Here is a 21,477-nt window from a genome sequence, read left to right on the forward strand (position 1 = left end):
CTACACCCTTGGAGTTTACAGAAAATGGTCAGCATCACACGTGCCTGAGGTCCAGGGTCAGCTCCCGGCTGCCGCGACGCCGTGAACGCAGCCCTGGCTTCCCCTCTGATGCAGAGAGCTGGTCACTCTGCCGGCAGCACTCAGAGCTCAGAACATTCTAGAGGAAAGCAACGTGTTCCTTTTAAAATGGGGAACCGGGGCAGCACAACTGAAGCTCTACGACTGTCTCAACTACTGGGTTTCGGGGTAGCATTAGGAAATCGTGAGAATCCAAATCTCAATTTCATACAGATTCCAGATTCACTGCAGGTTCCAGAATTTCCTGAGACATTCTTCCAATTTATCACTCAGGATTCCCTTGCCAAAGCTAATAAAGTCTACATTCCTTACGGAAAACCCCCCATAAGCACCACCACAAATAAGATCAACTGACTGACGCCCGCCCTTCGCACCAAACATAGAAACTGTTACTCACACAAGACTGTGCTGGAGGCAGCTCTCAGCTGAAGCCGAATCCGTGAGACTTCATTATCCCCCATTTTGGATCGAGTGTGAAGACTGTCAGCAAACCAGGGCCCCAGTGTAAAGCAGAGAACAGATCCTCTGATGCCTGCCTGAACATTTCCTTCCCACCTCTGTCTTGGATATTGAACACCCTCAGAGCTACTGAGTCACCCACATTTGCAGGTCATTTATCCAGCCACCAGGATAACACAATTATGCGATAAAAATGCCTTCTCAGGGCTTTGTCATACTCAACAAAGAAGCTCAGAAGGCTAGGTAAGCGCAAGAAAGGGGGAAGCGTCCTCCAAACAGACAAAAACCAAGGAAAACCGTGCAGAGACTCGAGAGAGAGCAGAAACACAGCCCGCTGTAGCCTTTCAGGTCCTGCTGGCCGCAGCCCTGCGTTACGTGGCACCATTTCCACAGATGAATCCTGCTGGGCCCACTTGAAAGGTCCCGCTTGCGAGACACTCACCCCCACTTCCAGCTCCTGCAAGACCCGCTGCAGCCCCACTCCATCCTGGGGGCCGACTGTGCAAGTCTTCTCGGCAGAGACCCCTCAGAGCCTACTCAGTGTCTGAGACTGGGAAGCACCAAGGATCCAGAAAGGCACAATCCCGTTCTCCTCGTGCTGCTTTCTGGGTTCCAAGTTGTCTAACGAGTCCTGCATAAACCCCGGGCTGGGGAGCCAGCCAGGGCCCAGCAGCACCCAGCTCATGCGCTCCACTCACCCCACAGAGGACCACGGAGGCCCCAGCACGCTCTGTCCGCGGGGCAAGACACCAGAAACAGCCACAGTTCAGGGTTCTGCCACCCGCCCCGCTGCCGTCATTACCTCCTGGGATCTGAATTCTCATTGGTTGCAAAGGTGATCCCACAGCTCCGCTGCCTTAATTACCTGCTGGGATCTGAAATTGTATTGGTTGGAAAGGGGATCTCATTGCTCAAGCACTCCCTGCTGCCTCCTTGCAAACAACATAAAAAATCCAAAACCCCTTGTAAAGAACGTTTACTATAACCTCAAAACAAGACACATCCCGAGACCAAGGAAGATACACACGCACATCTGACACCCGGTGGACGTCAGTGACCGACGCCACGGCTTCCGTGTGGCGTGTGAAGCAGGAGGCCTGTCACGGTGACTCAGGCTGGTATCTGAATGGGGGTCTTCCAAGCAACTAGGCAACCAGGACGCACACCCCAAAACCCAAGTCCCCGCACTCATGTACCTCGCAGAAATGCTGCGTGGCCATCGACGCCAGTTGTGAACCAAGACCGATCTGTGTCCTGTGGCCCTCACAACGTCCGTACATGCCTGGGCCCAGCAGAGGCCCGCACGGCACCCTGCTCGCCTCCAGTGGGGCTCTCTCCTGCCAAAGGGGATGGCCCTGAAGTCCGTTGAGATTTCCAAAGCTCTACAAAGTCGTGCTTCCTCCTGCTTGTTCAGAAGGCCTAAAGCCCTGAAGACACCAGTGAGAATTGACCTAGCCTCTTAAGGCAGCTCAAATACCTAAACACAGGAACGCTGGACCTCTCTGCCCTCGAGAGCAGCCGATAACACACTGGGCTAAGCAGAAGGTACAGATGTCACATCCAGAAGCCAGTGGCGCTCAAGATTGCATTCCAGGAGCCGCCCATGTGAGTCCCTCCAAGGCTTCCAAGTCCCACTTGATTGTTTTCATCGTATCTCTATAACATCAGAGACATTATATCTCACGGTATCTATGAGATCGTCTCCACTTTTATGAGCACATATGCTCCCTGACTTACCATGGGATGAAACTGTTCCAATAAACCCAGCGTAAGCTGAAAATATCCTAAATAGAAAGTGCATTTGACATCATAGTTTCAACTTACAACGGGTTCATCCAGAGGCAGCCCATCTTGGGCCAAACAATGCACTGAGTGTGACTAGTTCACACCATCACAAGGTTGAAAAAAAAAATCAGATATGTAACAATTGGGAGCCAGGGACCCTCTGTATTGGGGCTCCTGTCTTCAGAGACAACAGAAACCTCTTCTTAGACAAGAATCACAATTTATAATCCTCAAAATGTTAAACTTAGTTTAACAATCTAGACGTTCAAACAAAGCCAAAGTAGGCCCACAAGGCCGTTTGTGCCCTTCACTAAGACGCACGACTCTATAATAACCCTCACCACAGCCCCTCAGGGTGGGTCCCAGAGGCAGTTGAGGCTTGTGGCTACGGACACTAACGAAACCAAAATCAGAGTACGCAGGTGCAGTCAAGTCATATGACTTCTCCACTAGCATGTGCACAAATGTTCATCAGCAAATCTCATCTTCGCTTTACCTCCCTCCCATGACCTAAAAAGGAGTCCACTACACACACCCATACACACACACACCACTTCAAAAACATAATTAGTACTTGCATTCAATTCTGGGCATTCGGAATAGACCTAATGGGTGATTAAATCTTTCCTCCAACCCATTGCTTAGTCTTCTTACAGGATGAAGGATTTTGCATAACACAAGTCAACATATAAAAGATCTGCTATAGAAACAGACTTTCAAGTGGTCCTCATTAGAGTGATTCAACTAATATACAAAGGACCCAACACACAGTGTATATTAGAAGAATGATTAATTTGTTCCCCTAAAAATCCTAATATCTACACAGAAAAAATACCCAATACACATTTTATCATTCTTTACCAGTATAGTCATACAAAGGAGTATCACAAAAGCAAAAGAACACATTTGGTTTGACTCACAGTTCTAAGTTTAATATAAAATTGCTAAAACCACCAAGACAAACATGACTATGAAATATTTAACGATCTTCACCTAAATTCAAGTCACCATTCAACCACCAATACCTCTGCTCTCCTTACGGGAACTTTCCAAAAGTAAATTCTGGAATTAACAGGACAAAATTTTCTGGTGACAGAAATTAGGAAGAAATTGGTTGAAGGCCGTTCCTTGGCTGTCAAACTTTTTCTCAATAATATTTTGTAAAATAAAAGCGTCAAACAGATCTTTACATTAACTTACAATCTATCAAGCAATACTGGAGCAAGCTTTAAATATTAGCCACATTCTGTCAGGGCTGACTAACATTAAATCAGTATCAGTCTCATGTCTTGTAGGATCCACAGCTCATCTTCTTAAAACCACTTAAGATTTCATAATTAACTCAATTAAACAATGTAAGTCATCTCCTTGATCTTTGACATGAAGGGGTAATTTTCCCCCAAAATAGTACCTCTTTCCTTGACATGATTTAATCTGTGGTTAGAGTATTTAACAGGATTTCTTTCCTTCTTAGAAAATAAAATATACACCTTTCCAATATGAAAAACTCTAACTGATAATGCCATAGCTTACCCAGGTCAAAAGCATTTTTTTTTTAAGTTAAAAAAAGAACCTAACTGCATCTTTGGACCTTATGTGAGGTAGTGTCCAGGGCCACTGGGACCCCTACTTGGCCAGTGTAGCTGGGTACCAATTAAAGACAGAAACCCAAGCATTCACTCAAAGCCCCTTCCCAGCTGTTCATCCTAGTGGAAGAAGCCATGAGTACAAACGAATGCGGCATTCTACGGAGGGCTTTGGGGATAGGCTGCTTGAGAACATCAAAGTGGCTCACGTCCCCCGAGTATAAAGCCAGTGACTGCTCTCAGCTTCCATCCACAGTAGCCAAGGTCTGGAATCACCTGAGTGCCCGTCAACAGGGGATGAAGGGAACGTGGCCCGAACACACACAGGAGCAATACTCCACCACACAGCGGAGAGCCCTGTCATCCGCGGCAGCATGGATGGAGTTGGAGGACATTACGTTAAGCAAACGAGTCAAGCAAGGAAACGGCTCATGTTCTCACTCATAAGCAGGAGCTGAGAGCAGATCTCATGGAGGCCAAAAGTAGGTGGTCAACAGGGCCCAGCAGAGCCCACTCATAAGCAGGATGGGCAGAGGCTGGTAATGTGCACAAACACACAGCCTAATGGGAACACGAGACCTACTATTGATAAATCAGCAGGGGGATGGCAGTGGGTCATCTACTGTGTATTTCAAAACAGCTAGGAGAGAATAACTTAACATAACCAGCACAAGGAAAAGAAACTATTTAAAGTGAAAGACATCCCAAGTACACAGATTTCATCAATATAGGGGTGAATCAAGGTATCACATGCACTCTGAAAATATGTACGTATATTATGTATCAACAGAAACAAAAACCAATGACAGAACCATTTGCGAAGCACGTGCAGGAGAAGAATGGGAAGCCTGACATGGTGTGGCTGTGTGTCCCCACCCAAATCTCATGCTGAACTCTAACCCTATGTTGGAGGTGAGCCCTGGTGGGAGGTGATTGACTCATGGGGGTGGTTTCTAATGGTTTAGCACAATCCCCCAAGTGCTGTCCTCATGATCGTTCTCCTGAGATCTGGTTGTTTGGAAGTGCATGGCACCTTCCCCTTCACTCTCTCTCCCCTTCCAGCCATGTGAAGACATGCCGGCCTCCCCTTCACCTTCCACTCTGATTGTCAGTTTCCCCAGATGTAGAAGCCTGTACAACCCACAGAACTGTATGCCGATTAAACATTTTTTTTCCTTATTACCCAGCCTCAGATAGTTCTTTATAGCAGTGGAACAACAGTACAGTCCTCAGGACCAGCAATGTTTTCCTTCTACCCAGCGGCCAACAAGGTCCTACACCGTAGCTGGTTTTCCAAAGCTTTGCCAGAATGCTGAAGCTGTTTTGGGGATACTAACTTTCCCCATCTCTGGCAAACCAGATGGGGCATCCTATTTGCCTCTTACCACCTTTCTCAGAGAAACCCCACCTCTGAAACAGCCTCCACCAGGGGCCTCCTTCAGCAGCAACAAAGCTGAGTGTTCCTTGCACTTCCCTTCTTCTGAACAAGTCAACATCTTAAGCTTGTTTTTCCATCTTCCCAGCTCATTGAAAAAAATATCTTATGCTTTCTATTTTCCTGACACACACACATGGAAGAGAAGTGCCGTGAGGGCAGGGGCTCTTGTTTTCCCGGATCTGAGCCTGGCCCTCAAACACTAGCCGAATACTAACACGATATCCAGAGGCAGAAATGCAAATATCCATATGACTTCAAATACCCTAAGGACCTAACAGGCCGAGTGGCCCATGTAACTATGGTGTGCTGGGCCATTCACCTGGTGTCCAAATCCCTGTCCAAGTGAGCTCTTTAATTTCGAGACTTTTCAGACAGCTGTTTTGTTGTTGTTGTTCTGTTTTGTTTTTATTAAAGGGATATGTTACAATTATAATCAAGAATATCCCAGGCCGAGTGTGGTGGCTCGTGCCTGTAATCCCAGCACTTTGGGAGGCCAAGGTGAGCGAATCACCTGAGGTCAGGAGTTCAAGACCAGCCTGGCCAACATGTTGAAACCCCGTCTCTACTAATACAAAAATGAACCAGCCATGGTGGCAGGCACTTATAATCCCAGCTACTCAGGAGGCTGAGGCAGGAGAATGGCGTGAACCAAGAGGTGAGGCTGCAGTGAGCCAAGATCGTGCCACTGCATTCCAGCCTGGGCAACACAGCAAGACTGTCTCAAAAAAATAAAAATAAACCAATACTCCCAGTTAGTTCTTCACCAATGTCAGATACCTCAGTTTAAAGAAAAATATGAAAGCATGTTTTCATATTTCAGTGTTGAATTTAACCATATCTTTTAAGAAGATATGAAGATAGAACTTCCTCAAGGATTGGGGGAGAGAAAAGCAGTTAAGAAAATCTTAAAACCTCAGGAGAAAAACAAGTATGGGTTAAGACCTCAAGGCAAAACTTTTTCTTTGCACTTTGATTTCAAAAGAACAGAGATGCCCAAATTATGAACTCTCCCATCTGCATTTTATATTCGTCTGTGTCCTTTGAAAGGCTGGAGATGGGATCCCAGGTTCCAAAGTGCCTGGCCGTGGCTCACATCAGGCGGCATCTTTCACAGCCGTTTACTCCCCTGACTCTGCCTAGAGAGCTCTGTGGCCCAATTTACAAAAAAAAAAAAAAAAAAAAAAAAAAAGTCCTAATTTACTCACGTTCATCACTTTCAGCAGAGTCTCAAGAAATGAGACAAATATTGAGACTCCACAGAAGCAAGTACTCTCTTCCAAAAAGTCAAGTGTCAGGTTCCCATGAGCCAGGCAGCTTGCTTACAGAAAGCACTGGCTGACTTGCTGGTTGAATGTTAAATGCATTTAAAATGTTAAGTGATCAAACGCCCCTCCTAGTGGGTGTGCGCGTTGAGCTGGCTGCAGTAGTGATGCAGACCACGTTCTTTCCTTTGGTTTTGCTTCAAGCAGAGCACCCCACACCCAGGAAGAGGCCGAAGGACGGCATCGAGGTCTAGGACAGATTTAAGGAGAGCTGCAGGCTGACTGCCTCATCTGCAAATAGTCTCTCATTTCAGAGAAAATCACTGAACAGAGTTCATAACACGTGAATTTTTAAAATTCATATTTCTAATTTCATCCCATTAGAACTTTTGAACCTCCACCTCCCACCTAGAGAACGTCAGCTCAAGCCGATCACAGCGCAGTGCGATTTTCTATAAATAATGTGCACGCCTGCATCTGAGCTGAGATGTGAATGTCTGGAATGTGCCTGCCAGGCCCAGGAGGAACTGCAGCAAGTGTGGGGACACAAGCCGCTAAGGAATCTGATTTGGAGGGAACTGGAGGCAACTAAAACTAGGTCCACTGGTTTTTCTTGGTAAGGTTTGACCAGGCAAACTGTTATCACTGTTGCTAATTTATGGTAATTGGCATGGGGACTTAACAGTAAGTAATTAGAGTAATTACAGAATTTGCTACTCAATTACAATGGCACAGATTCCTGAGAATGGAAGAACTGTTGCCCAGGAATAGAGTTCAAGAGGTCCTCCCCATGCTCCGAGGAACATGGCATTTCCACGCACCCCTGCTTTGGTCCCTGGCCACCACCATCCTGATCTCGGCCATCTGATGGCATCAGTCCCCAAAGCTGGAAACACCTGACACCTCTTGTCACCCTCCCATCTGCCCTGCCTTCCTCCAGTCCGGGATATTCAGGGATGCCCACATACAGGACCAGGAAACCAGGGTTATCCCAAACCAGTGCCTGCATTCAAAGTCCTCCACGGCAGCACAATCACCAATGGCCAATACTCCCAGAACCTTCCACCTCAAAACGGGAGCACATCTGGATTCAAGCTGACAATGCTGCATTCTCTTTGCCATGTACACATGGAGGCATGTCAGGTTCCACCTAAAGGTATCAGGTTCCACGCTGCTCAGGAGCCCAAACCTAGTCACTCTGCATGATCTCAATTCACCATCCACAGAGAAGCCTGCAGTTTTCCTCTGGTGCACGGTGTGGATGGTGGATGGTGGATGCATTTCCCCTGAAGACTCGGAAACAGAAGCCTGGCCAAGGAGGCCAGTCACCCCAGCCCCTGCAAGGCCCGGACGTGACCCTCTGCTGTCTGCACACAGTACCCAAGTCTAGCAGTGCTGGCTCTGTGGTGGGATCCATCTGGGCCTGCAGAGGACCCGGGGCACAGGAACCGTGCAGCCTGGCTGCAGCCGGAGGCCTAAGGGATCCCCACGAGGCTCTCCAGCCTAGGTGCCCTCACCACAGGCAGAGCCATGCAAGAGAGTTGCCTGCTGAACTGGAAACGCCCCAATCTGCTCAGCCAACACAGAAAGACAACAGCCACCTACAGCTGCTGAGCCCCAAAACGTGGCCACTGGGCCTGAAGGGTTGAATCTGGAATTTAATCTGTGAAGTTCTTTTCAAATGTGTTTAGCTATGTAATCAAATCTTTATTCTAATTCAATTTAAAGGAGCCTCTGGCTATGGGCTCCCTTGTCGGGCTTCACAGCTCCAGGGAGTAAGAATGGGAGAGAGAGAGGCCCAGAGCCTCTCTGCATTCTCCACGTTAATTCAACAAGTCATCATAAGGAAAGGCACTCCAGCAGGAGAGGTGTACACGGGAAGAACTGGGTTGGCCCTGACAAGCATGACCCCCATGGCATCACAGCTGCCTCAGGCAACAGGCAAAAGACAATGATGCCCACCTGGACAGGCCACCGGATGTGATGATGCACCCCCAAGCCCTAGTCCCACAGTAGCCAGAGACCACCTGCTGCTCATCCCGGGTGAAACAGGCAGAGCTACCGGAGCCCTCAAAAGCAGGAAGAATTAAGGAAGCGATTCCCACGACACACGTGACACTCCTTGGAGACAGACACAGGCTTCGCTGTGAAAGTGCAGAGGACGGTGGAGTCCCTAGGCAGGCTGCTTCTTCCAACGATCAGGAAGAAACCAGATCCATTTCCTTGTAGGAGAATCATTTGTACCGTGATTAGACAGAAGACAGAAGGTGGCTGATGTTATCAAATCATCAAGCACCTCACGGCTGCTTCTCCAAGGAAGGCCTGGAAACTTGCAGCCACCCGCGTAGGGGCCGCAGTGTTTACAATGGAGATACGGGTGACCGAGGTCTGGCTTCCTCAGGGAAGCTACATTTGAACTTTCACCACTGAGGAATCGGTCATTTACAGTCACTCACCCTCAATGCAGAAGAGGGCTCAAGACACTGCACCAGACTTCAACACTCAGGGTTGGGGTTAGGGTCAGGGTCAAATTCACAAGTTTTACAAGATGTATTTCCTTGGGATGCCAGAAGAGATGCAGCTTCACACCCCTGACCTCCATGGTTTCCTTAGCCCCTTCACCAGTGGATCTCACCAACAGATGACACATCCACGCCTCATCCATGGCAGCACAGAAAACCACTTGGAAGACAGCCACTCCCACCAAGCTTCCTGACTTTGGTGTTTAAAATCTGCATCATTTAAAATCTGCATCTCATACGTGAGATTACACTCCTCCGAACAACGACATTGCCACTGTCATTTCACCCAAAAGGGCTTTAGGAAGTGACACGCGGTCCAGACGCCAGAGGTCGCCGGCCGCCTTACTCTAGCCTAATTCCTTTGTGCCTGTATGGAGGCTTCACAGATACAGCCCATTAATGACTGTATGAGAAGCTCAGGGCATAGACGAACTCAGTGCTGAATTTTTTCCATTTATCACCCTTTGTTTTGTCCAGAAGACAGCTGAGAAAGGCGGGGGCAGATCATCTCCTCGAGTGTAATGACTCTAGCCACTTCTCTTCACCCCAGGTCACCACTCAGTCAACACCCTTTTGAGAAACCAAAGCAATTCTGTTCCCTTCACTCCGAGTTCCAAGCACTAAATTCCTCCGTTTTATCAATTAGATTATCAAGCAGCCGTTTGTAATCTGGACTGCAATCTGATACGAAATTTAAAGCTAATTTAAGTTGCGGTAATAGCTCCTATTCACATTGTAGATAAGGCATGAAGGAAAACTTTAATCTGTTCATAGGACCAACTTTGTAAACAAACCAATTATTCAAGCAATGATTGTCTTCAGTTAGATGCAAATTACTTTGCTCATAAAAGATTTTCCAGTAGGAATTTTTAAATCCATGGTCTGTCTTTTCTGAGCCTGTCTCTGCACCTTCCCCTGAGTGCACAGCAGGACTTCTCAGGGCATCCCATCAGCAGACCCACTGAAGAGAATAAGCCCGCAGCCCCCAGCCCAGGAATCAAGTCCGAGCCCCAGCAGCCCCTCGTCCAGCCGGGGCTTCCTCACCAGCACAGCACCCAGAGGTCTTCCAGGTTTAATGCCACGTGTGCGTGGAAAGTAGAGTGCTGGAAGGAACACAATAGACATTCAACAATGCAAATTCCCCCCTGGAACAGCCCAGCAATCCTCTGTACCTTCCCCCAAAGTACCCATGCTAGGCAGGCGTAGAGTCCGATGGGGGTGCCTAGGAATCGGCATTTAACACTATTCTGATGAATAAAAGTTTGAGAGGTCGGTCAGCGAGAGGCTGTCGTGGCCTCCACTCATTTGCAGGCTCTGAAGAGACACAGATTCAGGTAACAGGCCAGACAGGACAGGACAAGGATGGGGAGGTGGAGGGCAAATTCCATGGACCACCATCCGCCCCGCCATCCCCACTGAGACTCCGTGATTTAAAGAGAGGCAAAGCCAGGGAGAAAAGATGCCCGCACCACACGAGCGACTGAGATTTCACCTAAAGCACGCAGCATGTGGCTGAGGGCCAAGGTTGGGCAAGCCAGGAGCACAGAACGGGGTTCACTGGCCCAGAGGTGTCTCCCACACCCACACCCCGTGCAGACCTCCCAAGCACTGCCTGTGTCTCCTGCCTGGTTTAGTTCCTCCCCGCCTTCTACTGTGTTGGTTTCTCAGCCGCCACCCACCACCACACAACCCTCTCTACAAGCTTGGTGGACTGAAAAGAGAGGGGGCGGGTAAGATCTGGGCTCTGGGGCCAACGTCCTGCCTGAGACATTAGTTCCAACCCACCTAGCTGTGATGTGAGCCCCCGAGATTTCTCAAATGTGAGATGGGAAGCTAACTGAACCCACTCACCAGGACGGCTGTGCAGACTGAGATTACATATAGCCACACCTCGGCATCCACCACACGTGGGACCCCAGTCGTGTTGCCCCTGATGGGAATCCCTCTATCTATGCCCCTTCTGCTACCAGAGCCAACTCCCAGCAGTAGCTGTGGAGGGTGCATCCTCTATTCCCACTCCACTCCCCTCCCATCGCTCCACGCCGTGACCTGCCACGCAGCGGCCACCAGCAAATCCGGCCCCACTGGATAACCGACCACCAGCCCCCCCTCACTTTGGGGCGTCTTCCACTTGCAGTTCCGAAGCAGGCCGAGAAACCGCCCTCAAGGGCAGTCACCTGTTCCTTAGTGCATGTAATGACCTGCCACGCAGGACCACCAGCAAACCCAGCTCCACCATCCAGGCCCCTGTGGATTAACCGAACCCCCACCCCCCACCTTGGAGCGTCTTCCACTTGCGGTTCTGAAGGGGGCCGAGAAACCGCTCTCAAGGGCACTCACCTGTTTCTTATTGCATGTAATGACCTGCCAAGCAGGGCCACCAGCAAACCCAGCTTCACCGTCCAGGTTCTGGTGGGTAACTGCCCCCGTCCCCCGCTTCCTCCTGGGGTGTCTGGGAGGCTCAGAAACTGCCCTCCACGGGCACTCACCTGTTCCTTATTGCACTAATACCTCATTTACAGAAATCCACTTTGACTTTCCAGCACTGCAGTTGTGACAATTTAGCAATCCTGCTTGCAAGCTACAAGAGCTTGAGGTCACGTCCACCTCACCAGTATCCCAGAGACCCAGCACTATCCCACTGTGTTTAAAATTCCAAAATACTCCTTCAAAATGCTACTGGCATTTGCTTTGCACATAAAATGCTAACAACCTTCAAGTGAAACAAATATCTTCAACAGTTTGGTACAACGACATGTGAGTTACACATCTGCCAAGTTGTAAAGCCTCATGCATTTATAACATTTTATGTACGGTCAAATGGTTCATTAATATAAATTATGAGAATCTCTAAGAAACAGGTTTTTTCTGGCATTAGATGACCTAAGGAAAACTGGGTTCTGGCTGGCTTGCGGGCCTGTAGAGACAGACATATCTGCTGACACAACCAAGCTCCTTCCCACTGATGTGGCCTCATCCCAGGCCCCTCACCCGGATGCCTGCAGGCCCCTGGAGGAGCAAGCTGACCTGTCCACATTTCTCAAATGCACAGCTGTTGCTCACACTGCAGATAGAGTTCAAGGCACGAGCAGGCCACCATGCTAAAAATACCACGCAGCGTCCACGCCAGGTGACGGTGGTTTTCACTCCATCCCAAAGCCCCAGGTATGAGTTTACAGCCATGATTACCACATGGATTTTTAGACCCTCAAGACATACTTTGTTTCCTTTTATGCAACAAAGTTAAAAGACTATCACTCAGATATAGGCTCTGAAACTGTGGAATAATTATTTGGGAACAGAGCCTCTGCCAGATCAGGATTAGCACTTGGGAAAACACCCCGTGACCTCGGTCCACACAAACCCATCCAGACCAGAAGCCTCCCGCACTGTAATTTCTGTGGATTTCTGTAAACGAGGTATTACTGCAATAAGGAATAGATGAGTGCCCTTGGAGGGCAGTTTCTGAGCCTCCCAACCACACGGCCACGTTCAGGCTGAAGCCGCACCACCTCCAGAAACACTGTCCCTCGCCGAGGTGTGCCTGGCTTCTCCCTTTTTCCAAAACTTAACAAAACTTGAAAAGGACAGGTCTGTGTAGAAAAACACAAACTACTTGCGATTCCTCTTCCCAGTTCAGGCTGTAGGAAGCTCGTCTCGGCCCTCACCGTGTTCTGACTGTGGCTTGGTTCCCATAAGAAATAAAGTCAGAATTCTAGTCCCTGTCTCCTGGGCAGTGTGGCAGGCATACATACCTTCAGTTATATGAGGAAAGGCGTGGCGAGCCCCCTTCCTTCAGTAAAACTGCACAGTTCCCAGAACCCTGATGCCATCTCCCTCACACCACTGTGAACACCTGGACAGAGCACATTTCAATGCGTGCACATTTGTGGGCTAGTTTTCTATTTCTCCACTAAATCACCCCAAATTTAGCGCCCTAAACTCTGACTTATTTTCTCACATTTCTGGAAGCTGGAGTCCAAAACAGGTCCCACCATCTAACGTCGAAGTGGCGGCAGGGCTGGCTCTGGGGAAGCCACCGTCTCCTTGCCTCCCGCAGCCTCTAGAGGCTTCTGCATCCCCTGGTCCATATGGCACCCACTGTCTTCAGGACCCACAGCGGCTCTGACGGCCCCTCAACTGGAAGACGCAGAAATGTCAGGAGCCCGGGAATCTAGTGCTAAGGCCAAGCCTCCCCACCCTCCCAGCTCCTCACACACTCCCGTGTGAGCTAATATAGATTCCACTTTAACTAGTGTCACCTGTGTAAGGGGTAAGTGCCCAGCTGTGAACTGGTTAACCTCGCCCACACAAACCCCGAGAATAAACTCACAGGCCATGGACCACTCCACAAGCAATAAGTGACCACCTGCTCAGGGACCTCCATGCCCCAGCAGAGCCCTCCGGTACCTCCTTGTGAGCTCAGACTGGCAGCAGGGTTCTGCAGCGCCACAGGGCCCTGGATAAAAAAGACAGCTCCCATATCGGGAGGCACCGCCCGCGGTTGGGTTCCCAGTACTTTAATAGCCCAGGTGGACAAGCCGGGGCGCATGCAACCCCATCACCAGAATAACGGCTGCACGTGGCGAGTGCACGGGTGGCCACCACTCAGCCCAGCTGGCCGCGCTAAGCACATCACCACCGTGACGCCCAATCAGATTGAACTGCTGGAACAGTCCCAGCATCGGCCCCCAAGAACATTCTGGATCACAATTCAGAGTAGTGATTGCGATCAGGGCCACATGTGGCTGAATGTTTTTACAGGAGGACACCACAGCTGGACTGACGCCACAGCTGGATCTGGCTGGACTGAGAGCATTTCCCACTGGACATTCTTACAACACCATTTTATTTGCACTTTATTAAACTTCTATGGCTTTTTTCTGCTTATCTACTTTATGGGAGTGTTTCTTGTTCTTATGACTGCGGTGATACTTCAAGCTACAACTATCAATGTGTAAATTAGTTTGGAAGTCGCCTTATCATTAAACATTTCACAAGCAAGCAGTCAGAGGCACCTAACCCGGAGGCCTCTTTTCTTCTCTGAGCCAAAGCTACCTTGGACCCAAAGAAAATGGCACATGGAGGGGGACTGGATCTCCAGCGCCCATTCCTAGGGAGCCCCCTGGGGAGCAGATATGGAGGGAGAAGCCCTGGGTTATGGCACTGTCGTACTAAAGAAAAGTCTGTTTGGGTAATGTAAGCACCAGACTTAAGAGATTAAGCAAACCATGAAAAGAAACTACTAACCACAGCTTCTCCAAAACAGAACTAAACTCCCTTCCTTTAGTTTGAATTGGAAAAGCAGAAGTGATGATCAGGATACAAAAAAAAAAAAAAAAAAGAAATGACACAGTATCTGAACACAGGAGAATAATCAAGGGCCACTGTCTCTTCCTGTGTCAGTGGGAGCCTCGCATCTAAACTGGATTTAGAAGGTTGCTACTTTGGACTGAAAGGTATCCCCAACTCTAGTTTGTAAGCAAGTGGAGCAGAATGCTTCAATTATTTCAAGGTTTAGCGGTAAAGCTCTGCAACTCTCACAACCATTTTAATTGGTGTGAATTTTAAAGTGACTCAATCTGTTGGCTGGAGTATCTAACGGCTTAACCACGGGGTCACGTTGGAAAATTTTTCCAATTGCTTTTGTTTTTCCTACTGAAGATGCATTTGAACGTTCTTGTAGTTTGCAGTTGGCTGGTTCTGATGTTTGGTCCTGAGGAAGCCCAAGTATCCGTAGAGGAAGAATCTGAAACCTCAAGCCACTCGAGTGCTGTCTGGGCAGATGGAGACCCCAACCCGAGGGCCACTGACGGGCTCAGCATGGGCGCAGGGCCGCCCGATGCAACAGGCCACGTATTTGCCGGTTACAAAACATCATAAGCACACACCCCCAGGTGTGCACACACGCTCTGTACACATCTGTCCCTATCAACACCAGCACACACCCCCAGGTGTGCACACACGCTCTGTACACGCTCACGTCTGTCCATGCCAACGACAACATACACCCCGAGGTGTGCACACACGCTCTGTACACATCTGTCCCTGCCAATGCCAGCACACATCCCCAAGGTGTGCACACACATTCCATACGCGCTCACATCAAGGTGTGCACACACGCTCTGTACACACTCACATCCCTCCCTGCCAATATGAGCACACATTCCCAGGGGTGCACACAGGCTCTGCACATACTCATGTCTGTCCCTGCAGCCTGAGTCAAACAGTCACAGAGAGGCAGAGGAGGAGGAAGAAGGATGCGATGGGCACTAAGGTCCTGGGCCAGTTCCCCTCCCTACCTCGGGAGAGACCCCTCATGTGATCCTGCCATCACTCACCCTTCCGCCTCCATCCTCCATTCTCCCACAGGGATCAGGAGGATGCCCACTGCACAGAGCTGTGATGAGCATGAACAGAAGATGGCAGGAGCTCACGCCAAGGTGCTGAGCACGGGGCCTACGGAGTGCTTCTTTCTGCTGTGGCTGACATCATCAAACAGAGACTGACACAGCTTCTGCAGAGAATGCCACTTGCTAAGAAACTGAAACGTGTGACCTAGGAGCCTGTGAAGGTCTAAGAACAAACCAACAAACCAAATGGTTTTGTTTGTTTTTCAAACACCATAGCCTGTTTTTTCTTTTTTTTCATGCTCTACCTTGGGTATCATTTAGTTTAATTTCAAAGTAAGTCCAATAATTACACAAAATCACAGGACTGAGCATGGAGCATTGTTTCACTTCATGTCCTCCAGCCTTTAGGACACATTAAGGAAAGACATGATTCCAGGATTCCCATTAGAAAGGCTGCCCTGAGGCACCTGCTGGGGCAGCCAAATTGCAGCTGTTGATGCTGCCCCCAAGCTGCTTGGATGAAGCAGAAGATTCCGGAGATCTCCTCTCTTCTGCCCCTTGTCCAGGAGAGAAGGTGGGGGGAGAAAGGTGAGAGAAGATAGGAAGAAGGAGAGGGGAAGGAGGGAGAGAGGAGGGGAGAGGGAGGGAGAGAGGAGGGGGGAGGGAGGGATAGGGAGAGGGAAGGAGGAGGGGCATGTTCCATCCACCAAGGCAGCTACACTGCAGAGAGAATGGAGGGTGTGTTGCCTCTCAGGACAGCAAGTTCAAGCTGTTTATAATTGTTAGCATAAACAGTGACCAGCTGAGGACAGGGCTGTCATTGGAGTTGACGTTTTATTTTCATAGTTGATATTGGGGACCTGGACCTAAAGCAGCGTGCCTTGCCCTTTTGCCAGATGGGCCTATGCTTCTCTATACTTGAGTCTATTTGACTAAATACCCGATATTGACTAGGAATTATGACGTGTAGGATACCCCTTACCACAGTAACATCAAACTCATATTCTAAATGCAATTTATTCAGGGACTGGCTTCTAACTCTGGGTGGGAATGTTAAGCTCAGTCCAGTTCAATTCAGTAAGCATTTATCAAGAAACTCCTAGACCAAGAGCTCTGTTAGACACTGGGTATGGGGGGTGATGGGGATACGAAGATGTGGAATTAGAACTCGAGAAGCTCAAATGCTTCCATTTAATTCCCTAATGCAATTACTAAGCTTCAACCTGATGGCTGTAATGTCTAAATTCACTTTTTCTTTATTCCAGTTCTACATAACAAAGCACAAATAATCACAGAGGAATGATTCTGTGTTGGACTATTCAGTGGACAGAGAAGAGCATTCTGACCGGTGTGAGACACTGTCTTCCTTCCCAGGGAGCCCGTGAGGTGGCTGCACAGAGCACACGCGTGAAGATTCAGGAACACGAGCATCAGGTGATGGGAGGGGCACGGAGGCAGCACCAGAAAGATGCCTGCCGAGAGGCCGCTGCAGCCAGGCCGGCCGGGAAGGTCATGGGAGTGGGCGCAGGCATCTCCCTCCAGCCGCACTTGGTTTTCATGAGGACGCGTGCACGGAAGGGGATGACACCGAAATGCTGTGGCGCTGAGGGGAGGAAGGGAGGGACACAGGGCCGACGGCTGGCCCCCACCCCTTCCGTCCCTGCCCCTATGAACGCTGCCAAAATCAGCCCCAACGGGGAGAAATGAGGTGGGTGAAAGAGGTGGACAGACTTGGCTTCCATGGAATTCACAGATTCCAGTCATTAAAAATCCCTTCTGAGTTTTCACCTGGAAAACTTTGCCAATGTACTTAGGGACAAGAGGCGGAAGATGAAGCCAACACAATTGGGCTCAAACTGCCACCCTTCTCCTTCTCTTTTCATCCACCACTCTCCCTGGGCCCCTGAGTGTGAGAACCAGGAGCTGCACAGCCCAAGGGTGCAGCCCCTGACCAGAGGAGGGAGCCGCACGGCGGGGCCCCCAGCACGTGGATGGCAGGATCTGTGCTATGTCAGTCCCAGGGCCCCAAGCAGAGAAGGCCTGGGGCTCCCAGCTGAAGTTTTGCTGTCTACTCTCTCACCAAAGTCGAGAAGGACTGAGTGGGACCAACGCTGCACCTGGTGGCTCCTCAGTGGCTGCCGATGTGGTCCTCAGGCTGCAGGTGAGACCCTCTAGGGAAGCCCAGACAGTGGCGAGAATGACAGCCACGAGTGCTCCAGTTGCCCCAAAACTCCAGCATAGCCTGAGGAAGGCAGCGCCCGCTCAGATCCCCGTGCAGGCTTGTGTGGCACACTGGTGAGGCACACAGCACCAGAACATGGCACTTTAAGTGGCTTTGTGGGGTGTAGGAACACAAAGTGTGGTCTGGAGTGGCTCAGAAGTCACTCCCACCAGCCTGTGGGACCCGGACGGCCCCTTTGGACGTGGCTGGAGTCTCTCCAGGGCGGGCTCCAAAGTCCCAAGGATGAGGTGAGCGTCGGTCTTGCTCTGAGGAAGGCCCCTGACAAGTATCCTGAACATGCAGGTACACAGCTGGCTGACTCATCTGAAGGGACCTGCTGAGCTACGAGCTAGGGACAGCTAGAGAAAACTGCGTGAACCTTTGTGACTACTCACAGGTAGGTAGTACTGCCTGAGACACAAAGGTAAAGAATTAACCTGAAACTGCATATTATAAAACTTATTTTTAAATGATGGCGCTTAATTGAAAAGACTCCCAAAGACTACTGCATTAGAAAGTGACAGAGTGAAACCGTGAGGCTGACCACAGGAGTCCCTGGAAATTTCACCAAATGTTGTGTCAAAACTGGGAAACAGAAGAACTGCACCTGATGAAACATTCCATTAATCACTCGAGTCCTCCCCACATACGAAGCTATGTAAAAAGTGTTCCCAGAAGGTAAAGTGAGCAGGAGGGCTGTGAACACACAAAGAGAGAGCCACTTCGTCCACGGACCACAACAAAAGAAACGCTAATGAGTGCCGACGACACGCTGGAGTCCAGGGCTCTGGGCGCAGCTGGGACGGGGACACTCAGGGTCCCACTGTCCAGATGGGAAACCAGGGTGGAAACACCAGGGAGCCTGTCCCAGGGTGCAGAGCTAGTGAACAGTGGTTCATACTGCGACAATCCCAGCTGCCAGGCTCTGGGGCTCCTCGGGACAGAATCCTGTTGACTTCACTCTGGGGTGCGAGAGGCGGCAGCATCCCCCAAAGGCACCTGGAGAAGTGGTGTTACCCTCCATCCCCTGTCCCCGGCGTTACCCTCCATGCCCCTGTCCCCGGCCTTACCCTCCGTCCCCCTGTCCCTGGTGTTACCCTACTTCCTCTGTCCCCAGTGTTGCTCACCATCCTCCTCACCTCCAGGCCCCTCTCCCTGTCCTCCCTCGTTTTCCTGTTCAGCCAGAGCACATCACATGTCTCTTCCCTTTTCAAGAGGCTCAGCTGCACCCAGAGGCATTCCAGCCTATTCGGGATGGGGCACACACCCTGGGATGGGGCACAGCACAGGGCCGGAAGGGCCTGAGACCCTCTCACTGTCGCCCAGGAAGGATGGAACAGCCCACGGTCATGCTCATTGTCAGGCAGGATGAAAACTTCTGTGTCCGAAATGTTCTTTTCACTGGAACTGTTCGGACCATTCGTGAACGAATCAGTCAAATACCAGCAAGTGCCACTCCCACTTATTCTCTGGCTAGTTTTCCACCCACCAGCAACCACACTCCTAGGAATTATCCCTAACGCAGAATCAGCGCCTTGTGCCTTTAGGAAAACCTCTTTCTCTCCAGCTTTGTCCTCCTTCCACAAAAGGTGCCTCTGACTGCCTCACTGGCTGTACCAGGATTTCACTCGGCTATGGAGGAAAATCTGCGTGGGGCTCAGAGGTGGGTGGTCCCTGCATGGGCAGCAGGTCTGTGACATCCTCCGAGGAGCCTGGCCCAGGCCTGCCTCACACGCCAGGACTCTGCCTTCTGGCCCTCGGGCCCCCGAAGCTGCTTTCCCTCCAGGTGTCATGCCCCGGGCAAGAAGGCCGGACAAGGGCCCAGGGCTGCTGTGGGTCAGGAAAGCCTCCTGACACCTCCCACTCCAGGACCCCCCATCAGCATCCCAGCATCTGGACCTGTGTCACCAGCCGCTCCGCCGTACAAGAGAATTGGATTTTCAGCTGGGTGTGCTGCTTCCCTAAACAAAGTAGGGTGTTGTTACTCAGGAAAAAGGAAAAAATTGGCATCTTCTTGGCAACCCTGCGACATCCAGCCACCGGTTCTCACCATCCCAGAGATGTCCATCCAGGGCAGATAGTGTCTTCAACCAAGCGCCACTGACCCAGAAGTGCAGTAATTAGTACACTTTCACCAGAATCACCCATTCCTTCACCTTTACACCCAAGAAAAACATGTTTGCCAGGCAAATTAGATGTCCAGGAGGTGTAAGGAAACCCCAAGCCTGCTTTAAGCCTCAGACTTTTGAGACCGTTGAGGGCTGTGCGCACAAGAGCAAGGCTGCACCCGAAAGCTCTGCTTCTGCCGGACGTCATGGACAGACCACACGGCTCAGCCACATGGACCCTTCCAGGACTTCACGAGAGGGACTTCCGTGGTACATGCAATGATGTGCACTTCGTTCAGCCTCGAACAGACCACGCCCTCGTTACAGGGTCGGTGGTCCACCTCCTGCCATCAGCCCCCCACCTCACCGAGGGTCTGTGTCTGCATCTGAAAGAACTTTGCTGTTTTACCTGGGTACCAAAATGCGGCATCGCGATGTTTAAAGGTCTTTAAATATCAACACTCCGGGTGCAGTCCTTGTCACTTTAATGCGGTCACTCGATGCAGGCCTCACTCACAACTCTGAGGTAGCTCATACCTTCCCTACCTAACCAAGGAAGAAACGAAGGCATGGAAGGTGCAGCTCCTAAGGAGCAGATTAGGATTCAAACCGGTGAACTTCGTCACATGCTGACCTACCTCTCAGGCTGAGATAACGTTGAAAATTAACCAGGTAGAACAGCGTTCCATAAATCAGCTGGAAATGGTCCTTGTGGATGGGCCTGTGGTTACTCCCTGAAGAACAAGACCATTAGCCCAAAAATCCACCTGTGTCACACTCAAATGTTTACATATACAACTATTTTTAAAATAACCCAATCAAGCATGTTCACAGCCATTTAGAGCCATATAGATTGTCTGCTTCGCTGACAATCAACCCAAGACCTCTGTCGGCAAAGGCCACGGTGCCAGGTCCAGAGAAGGCGGGACAGAGACACAAGCAGACACAAGCAGGAACCTTTCCATCCCTGGAAGCCTCGCTCTGATCGGTCCGTGAGGACACGGTACAGACCGTGGGGCACAGGCAGACGGCAGGCCAGGAGAAGGGGCTGCAATGCCGGGAGGCAGTGCTTTGAGCTCTAATGGATGGAACACTGCTAACCAGTGAAGGTGGAGAGAGGGCACACGTCTGAGAGCATGTAGAGGCAGCAAAGCACAGCCAGCCTCGGGGAACCAGAAGCCACAGGGACATCAGGTTGGGTGCTGCTGTCTGCCGGCCACTGGCTGGGGGACTGTACTGGGCCTGGAGGGACATCCCTGACACTCCCCACCAGATGCCAGGGGCACCCCCAGCCCCAGGTGAGAACCACGGATCCCATGGTGAATGAGGCCAGCCTGTGGGAAGTGGGCTGGGACAGCTCTGTACAGCTTAATAGGAAAGTTGGGTTCTATTTTGTGGGGTTTTGGTCACGCCGATGGCTAGTCATGGCTGTCCGTCAGGAAGTGATTTGAGGATAGACTAGAGAAGGGGCTGCCAAGACCAGCGGAGCATTCGCTGTCTGGGTCTAAGGAAAAGGAAATAAAGGCTGGCGATGTGACAGTGGGGGGGGAGCACAGAGCAAAGGAACTGGTGGAGACACAGGGCTGGCCCCGCACAGGGCTTTGAGCAGCTACCCGGGGGTTGTCCTATTAATTCTCCTCATGGCCCCAAGAGGCGGCTGTGAGG

At 50.4% G+C, this 21,477-nt stretch overlaps 1 long non-coding RNA gene across 7 annotated transcripts in view; it reads right to left on the minus strand.

Moving 5' to 3' along the window:
* LOC135968760 (uncharacterized) overlaps nucleotides 1–13,336 on the minus strand; it is a 41,035-nt gene extending 27,699 nt beyond the window's left edge. For 4 of the 7 annotated variants that reach the window (XR_012429524.1, XR_010583720.2, XR_012429523.1 and 1 more), the window contains exon 1: nucleotides 12,886–13,336. This is a non-coding gene — a long non-coding RNA (uncharacterized lncRNA). The remainder of the gene's footprint in view (nucleotides 1–12,885) is intronic. The other 3 variants (XR_012429528.1, XR_012429526.1, XR_012429527.1) reach the window with 2 other exon arrangements.
* Nucleotides 13,337–21,477: the final 8,141 nt, after the last annotated feature.

This window comes from Macaca fascicularis, chromosome 20, assembly GCF_037993035.2.
Source record: "Macaca fascicularis isolate 582-1 chromosome 20, T2T-MFA8v1.1".
Classification (NCBI taxonomy): domain Eukaryota; kingdom Metazoa; phylum Chordata; class Mammalia; order Primates; family Cercopithecidae; genus Macaca; species Macaca fascicularis.